The following is a 7995-nucleotide window of genomic DNA, read 5'->3' as shown; positions in this document are numbered from 1 at the left end:
ACTGCCACACATTATCCGGACCAAACACTGGACTTTTGCCATCTGCTGATTAACTGAGACATCAATTCCCGATTAAGGAGCACCATTCACCCCATCTTCATAAAGAGGACACCGTAATAAATGAGGATCCCGAATTTGACTGATTGGAAGCTACAACTTCAGTGACGTTTCCTAAGGGACTACACCTCTAGCGGTTATTGGGTAAAGTGCATCGGTGTGACTGCGCTGTCAGTCTGTCTCCATCTGCTAATAGTTCAAGGTTCTACATTAGGAACGGATGCTTATGTGTTAGGCAGTCAATTGTTGACCCTTATGAATTGTTTTTAAAGATATGGTTACTTATCCATTTTTTATTTAAAGGCCGTTGTTAATATTTTTTATAATAATTTATTAAATTGTTTAATTTTATCTATCACTCAATCCTTCATATTATTTATTATACATATCAATTCAGTCAGCGCTGCTATCTTTCTTCTTGTCTCTCTATATTTGGGTTTGGTTCATAGGGTCGACAGTATCTAGGTCGACCATGTTTGGGTCGACCACTATTGGTCGACAGTAACTAGGTTGACAGGGATGCTAGGTCAACATTGTATCTAGGTCAACATGGTCTAGGTCGACAGGTCAAAAGGTCGACATGAGTTTTTAATGTTTTTTGGTGTCGTTTTCTCTGTACAGTGACCGGGAACCCCAATTATTGCACCGCGTCCCCTCGCTCGGCACAGGTTACCATTCCCAATCGTAATCCACATGAATTAAGTATGAAAAAGTTAAAAAAAGGGGGAAATTTGAAAAACTCATGACGACCTTTTGACCTGTCGACCTAGAACATGTCGACCTAGAGACTCTGTCAACCTTGACACCATGTCGACCTAGTTACTGTTGACCAACAGTGGTCGACCTAAACATTCTCGACCTAGTTACTGTCGACCTAGAGACCGGATCCCCTTTATTTTTCCCTCTGTTAATTGCCATACCGCTACTTCAGAGGGTGTGGTATGGAAGGTAGATAGTAACTAGGTCGACAGTGTCTAGGTCGGCCACTATTGGTCGACAGTAACTAGGTCGACAGGGTCTTTAGGTCGACATGGTCTAGGTCAACAGGTCAAAAGGTCGACATGAGTTTTTATGGGTTTTTTGGTGTTGTTTTCTTCGTAGAGTGACCGGGAACCCCAGTTAGTGCACCGTGTCCCCTCGCATGACTCGCCATGCTTCGGGCAAGGTACCTCGCTCTGCTACCACTTCGCTCGGCACAGATTACTTCCAATCGTTGTCCACGTGGATCGTTAAGTATGAAAAGGTTAAAAAAAAGAAAAAATCGTGACAAACTCATGTTGACGTTTTGACCTGTCGACCTAGAACATGTCGACCTAGAGACCCTGTCGACCTAGTTACTGTCGACCTAGAGACCGGATCCCACTTCAGAGGTTGATATCAGTCTTCCTTGTGCACCATATATCTGGATTTAGAAATGCCATATTCTAGATGTTATCTTTATGATTAGAATCCTATTGAATTTAATTGTGCACAGGTTGCTGCTAATTTATACCCCTTTTCCACTAGCTCCTTAAAACACGGGTAAATGTGCGGGGGCGCTCATTTACCCATGTTTTTCCCTACTAGAAAAGTGTCCCCCTGCAAATTCCCGGATCAAGTGATCCAGGAATCCTACCCGGGTAGCTAGCCGGGTTGAACACGTGTTCAACCCGGCTAGCTGTCTAGTGTGAACGGGAGCCGTGTTGAGGCGACACGGCTCCCGTTCACAGCAGCGTCCACTAGCAGCGTCACCAACCCGGCATATCTGAAAGGGGGCTGTAGCACGGGTGGAAAAGGGGTATTAATGTGTTCTTATTTTCCCTGTTTTCTGAATTTCTGGAATCTCACCAGCAGGACCGGCCCGAGTGTAATTTTTTTGGTAAGCGAATATAGATTTTGGCACCCCTTGATGGGATAAACTTTATACAGGGACAGCAAAAAGGGTATGTGGTCTCACAATGAAGGGGCGTGGCCACACAATAGTACCCACAATTCAAATGTCTACTTCTTGCAGATTTGGCCAAATACAGTCTGATCTTCACTATTAGGCCATAAAGAGTGAGGCCCAAAGTACAGATCTGATAATTTGATGATTGGGCCCAATAGAGATAATAAGCCAAGGCATGCTAAACATATCACTGACATAACAAAAAATACAACAAAGGTTGCAGACACTTATATTAAAAACACAATGCCAGATACATATATGCCCCCACAATGCCAAGATACACACATGTCCCAGATACAGATGGTTCCACCTTTATCTTGGCCTTTAATAGGATTAACTGAGCCAGGGCAGTCGGACTTAATCCCCTGCTGTAATGACTTAATCCCCTTATGTATCGTTCTCTGTATTGTATTGCAGCTGAGAACAATAGATAAAGGGTTTATGTTAATAAACCATGGTGTGCCTAGGCGCAGCATAAAAGCCAAGATGAGTATGGACCCATCTGTACATATATGCACCACAGTGCCAGATACACATGTTCCCACAGTGCCAGATACATATATGCCCCACAGTGTCAGATACACATGCCACAGAGTGCCAAATATGCCCCCAGTGCCAGATACATATATGCCCCCAGTGCCAGATACAGATATGCCCCCAGTGTCAGATACACATGTCCTCACAGTGCCCCCTTCCCCTGCTGCTTACCGCTCTGCTGCTGTCCTGTGTGTGAGGGGAGGAGAGCGCAGCGTGCGCCTCTCCTGCCCCTCAGTCTCCGGCAGCGCTGCGGGTATCTATCTTCAATTAGGCACCGATCCGTGAGCCAATCAAAGCTCATGATCCAGCAGCCAATCAGGAGCCTTGGCTGCCGGTCTGTGAGCTCTGATTGGCTCACAGGCCGGCGCCAAATTGAAGGTAGACACTGAGGGGCAGGAGAGGCGCACGCTGCGTTCTCCTCCCCTCACAGAGGCAGCACGGTGAGCAGCAGAGGGAGGGAGCAGTGGCTGGGACTCGGGAGGCGATCGAGCCGCATGCGGAGGTTGAAAGGTCCGCATGCGGCTCGAGAGCCACGGGTTGGCCACTGCTGCCATAAACCATGAGAATAGGGGGCAGGGATACCGGTGTCTGATTGGCTGTGGCTGGCGCCACATTTGAAAGTCCACTGGTGCTGTCTGTCTCTGTGACTACCCAGCGCCTTCCTAACTGTGGCGCCTTACTCAACCGCATAGTCTGCGTAATAGGTGGACCGGCCCTGCTCACCAGCGATCCATTGGTATATGGTAGAGACTTGTCACTACCTTATTTACCTCTTCCTAAGGCTGGCAGCAGATCCACCTGCTTATTCCCTCATCTTTTCTAATTCTGAATTATTCCCTACTTGTCTTTTTTATGTGAACTCTCTTTAGTGATCATACCACACTGTAAACGCCCGACTCCGTCCGATCTTGGAAACAAAGCAGTGTTGGGCCTGGTCAGTACTTGGATGGGGGACCTCCCGGGAAGACTGAGTGTAGTAGAGGTTTAAGTGATTGGCAGACTAACACTGACAGCAGATTCACAACTTTCTACTATAATCTCATACCATTATTTTTTTTATTTTTCTTCAATCTTCATACCAATTCATATTATTATTACTGATGATTTATATCACATTTCTGACTTTGTCTATATGAGATTATCTCATGTAATTTTCACACTTCAGAAATTACAGATGTGAAACTTTTAAATTCTGTGTCTGTTCATTCTGTTTAATTAGGATATACCACCTGTTTGATTTTTTATTATGAATTAATAAATACAAAACGTTTTAATTTTTCTGTATTCTAGTTTTCTATTGACTCCTTCAAGAGTGCACCCAAAAAAGAGTCTTCTTTTTTTCTCTTCCCGTTTGTTGTGTGGCATCACACTGACTCAGGGTGCACCGCCAATACAAACATCTAGAGGAATTTCCTCCTCATATTTGTGTGATTTTGGTCTGTTTTCATACTGATTGGCGTAATATCTATGATCAGTGCGGTATCCCCTACACTCTTTCATATGTATTTAGACTTAGTAATAAATTGTTAAGCAAGAATTGCCTCTTAACCTGAAGGAATCCCAAGGAAGCTCCTGCTGAAGTGTTCCTGACAAATAAAGAAAATAAACATTTCCTGGAATTCAGTATGTGTGAAGTATGCTAAGAATATAATGGTTTGTTTAAAAGTGTTCATAAAGTATAACATTAGTTGGCATATATTAGGCTTACCCACCAGGGAAATATGGGCATACAGTAACTACAGGGTCAAGTCATAGGGAAGACGCAAACCTGCGTACATTGTAGAGATCCTTTCTGGAGGAGTAAAGAAATAGGGGAACTTGCCTCTCTGGTGTTGTTGGGAACTGGTGGAGAAGAATAGAAAGGAGAGGGAAAGACAAAGGGTACGAGGATATAAGATACTTCTCCCTCATTACTATATGATCCTACACATAGAGCCTGCAAGTAAATCAGCATAAATAGGGGATTGGTCTTCCACACACATATAAAATGTTATAACATCAAGTATCAGTTCACCCAGAGTCCTTTCTACCCCCTAATAGTGTAGCCCAGTGGTTCCCAAACTGTGTGCCGTGGCTCCCTGGGGTGCCTTGGGACACTTGCAGGGGTGCCTTGGATTGGTGGTCCAGGACTTAATTCAAATTATTTATGGTCAATATAATAGGCAAAACTAGTGCTGGTGGCTATCAGTCATAAAATATGGGGACAAACAGAAGCAAATCTTGTCCCGCACCACACAATTGAGCCTAAGGATGACATATAAACACGATCTACTTAATTTAATATATCTTTCTAAATTTCTCAATAAGAAACTTTTGACCTAGGGGTGCTGTGAAAAAAATTCTGGTACTCTAGAGTGCCGTAATTAAAAAATAGTTTGGGAACCACTGGTGTAGCCATATTTAAGGTGTTAAGCATGCAACAGTCTCATGTTTATCCACACTTGCAGGGTGAGAATACAGCTAAGATAGATACAGTTGATGCCACTGTGATGTTGTATGCTTGTTCTCATCAAGTTCTTGAGGGTCCTGGCTTCTTAGACTGATTGTTCTCTACCAACATGGCAGAGACTTGGTTGTCTGTCAGCACCATCAGTGGGGTAGACTGAGTCCACCAATTCAGCAGGGAGTTCCTAATAAAGAGTTGTTTCACACGTAGCCACTAACGTTCTGCTGATGATTTGAAATGGCATCAGATTACAATTATTCAGTCATGAGTCATCCTGTTTCTGTATACACTGCAGGGTCTCTCTATACCTTACAGAAGCTGCAACTTCAACTCCAAAATACAAATCCTCATGTAAATTGTCCACCACCTTATTCTCTTTATCCAGCCTCTTTAATACTCTTCTTCATGTCTAGTCATGAACTCATTCCCCAGTGGTGGTTACTGCCAGCCTTCAAGATAGTCATTATTGGTCAGTTCAACTATCTGGGTGGTACAGTGACTGTTACCAGGGATCGTGAACCTCATGTGCCCGAAGTGGCCTCAAGCCTAGTGATGTCATCACTGAGAACAATGAGTACCTTTTCAGTCAAATGGGGGGGGGGGGGTTGAACATAGACCACTGGGCTTCCAGTTACCTTAGTTTTTGTGACCCACAAATGTGGGGGATGCTGGAGGGAGATAGCTGACAGGGAGAGATTCCCTGTCATACATCTTTATAGTAAACAATGTATTTAAAGTTTAAGGGTCATAGACAACTATTTAAATACAATAGCAGGCAATATTTAGTAATATACCTTGAATCATCAAACAGACACATGGAGGTGTTGCCCATAGCAACCAATCAGATTCTTTCATTTTCTAGAATGCACTAGAGAGATGATAACTAGAATTCGATTGGTTGCTATGGGCAACACTACCACTTTTAGGGGTTTAGGTACTAAGCCTCGGAGAGATAAAGTGGAAAGAGATACAGTTCCAACCAACCAGCTCCTGTCATTTGTCAAAACAAAGCCTGTAACACTGCAGTTAGTCGCTGATTGACTGGTACTAAGGGGCAGATGCATCATCACTCGGAAAGTGATAAAACGGAGAGTGATAAAGTGCCAGCCAATCAGGTCCTAACTGCTATGTCACAGGCTGTGTTTAAAAATGGAAGTTAGGAGATGATTGGCTGGTACTTTTTGCATCTCCATTTTATCACTTTCCAGTGGATGATGCATCTGGCCCAGTATCTCTCTCCACTGTTGCAACACAAAATCTTGTTTGCAGCTTATACAGTTTGAGATAATATAAACAAGCACAATAATGCTAAAATAGATATTTGCATCTAGTGTTTTAAATAGTCCCAATTGTACTCCACAGCCAACATCAAACACTCAAGAGCATTACCATATGTAAAGCATCAGCTGAATTGAATGGATTTGCAAGCAAAAGGAAATGTGAGGTATTAATATTAAGTTATTTCCAGACAGTAGCCTTCATTAATTAGTCCCAGTAAAATGCTTTGATTCTTTTATTATAGAATCTGGTCTTTCACTTGTGGCATATGAATGATGTACTTCTGAAAATATATCAAGTAAATAGTTGGCCTCACTTGGAACATTTAAAGCTATTGTTGTGAACTGCAGCAGCCAAATGGGCTCCACTCCACACAGGCAACTTTCTGTCTGATGCCAATGAGAGTGCCTGACAAGTTCTGTACATAACAGAATGGCTTCTGTTGGGTACACACTGGGCGATATATTGGTCATTTGATCAAACAGCCGATACTGTATATTGCAAGTGAGTCAATGGGCGAGTACAAACGATATGTCTGTTGACAAAGTCATTTACAAACATATTGCATCGGCTCTGCAGCACAACCGATGCCTTATATTTCTGCAGATATTTTGGCTCGTCTGACTGCGTGTACAGGCAGCCTGCCAACTGCCATACACTTGCTGCAAAAACACCCGGCACAGCTGGGCAAACTTATTCAAATGGCCACCCACATATCCTCCAAAATGACCCATTCCATTAGGTATAAAATGCTCTGTTCCTGGATTTCCTTGCCAGTGGCAGTTGCAGAGGTGAGGCTGCAGCACAGTCCAAATTTCAAATAGGGGGGGTCACACCAACTGCCAATAAGTCTAGACAGGCAATGTTTGTCAGTTTGGGGTTGCAGTTAGTGTGGCTCCCCTATCTGAATTTTGGACTAGGCTGCAGCCTCATCTCTGGAGCCGCCACTGGAAAGGAAGTCCAGGAGCAGAGCATTTTGTACCTAATGAAGTGCGTCATGTTGGAGGGTATGCACCCAGTTGTGACATCAAGATGACTTTTCAAACGGCCAATTGGTAAGTGTGTATAATTACCGTGTGTCTATCCAACGTGTTTCAGGTTTGAAGCCTTTGTCAATGATATCTGAGTAAAAGTGCTGTGTGATCTATATATCACTCCCTCCGGCTGCAGAGGAGAGAGTTTCCGTATATTGCAAGACTACGGCCCACCATGTGACCGGGAACCAGGAAGTCCCAGAAAGGGCTGCCATCAGAAATGATGAGGCCCGGGACTGACAAATTAGTCAGAGCCCCCCCACCACACACACTGTCCCATAACCGCATACACTGACCCATAGCCACACAAACACTGCCCCATAGACACACACACACACACACACACATACTGCCCTATAGTCACACACACAGCTCCATAGACACACACACACACACACACACTGTCCCATAGACAGACAGACACACACACACACACACACACACACACACACACTCACTGCCCCATAGTCACACACACAGCACACTGCCAGTAGCGGATCTTGCCACGGGCAAGCAGGACTTTTGCCCAGGGCACTGCCTTCTGGAGGGTGCCAGCGCCATCCAGAGGGCGCCGCACCATGGCAAGATCTGCTACTGCTGTGCCCCCAGCTGCTCGCTGTGTCCCGCTGCCGATACCCGCTGTGTCCCGCTGTGAAGGGAACTAGACGCGTAGCGTCTAGTTTCCCTTCGTGGAGAGGACCCTTACTGAGCGGTGC

The 7995-nt window shown here is 44.5% G+C and overlaps 1 pseudogene; it reads left to right on the top strand.

Annotated features, from left to right (window-relative positions):
* The first annotated feature begins 3385 nt into the window (after positions 1-3385).
* LOC134912996 (5S ribosomal RNA) lies at positions 3386-3504 on the top strand (annotated as a pseudogene).
* Positions 3505-7995: the final 4491 nt, after the last annotated feature.

This window comes from Pseudophryne corroboree, chromosome 4, assembly GCF_028390025.1.
Source record: "Pseudophryne corroboree isolate aPseCor3 chromosome 4, aPseCor3.hap2, whole genome shotgun sequence".
In the NCBI taxonomy this organism is placed as follows: domain Eukaryota; kingdom Metazoa; phylum Chordata; class Amphibia; order Anura; family Myobatrachidae; genus Pseudophryne; species Pseudophryne corroboree.
The sequence above is the reverse complement of the archived record's forward strand: the minus strand, read 5'-3'. Positions and strand labels throughout refer to the sequence as shown.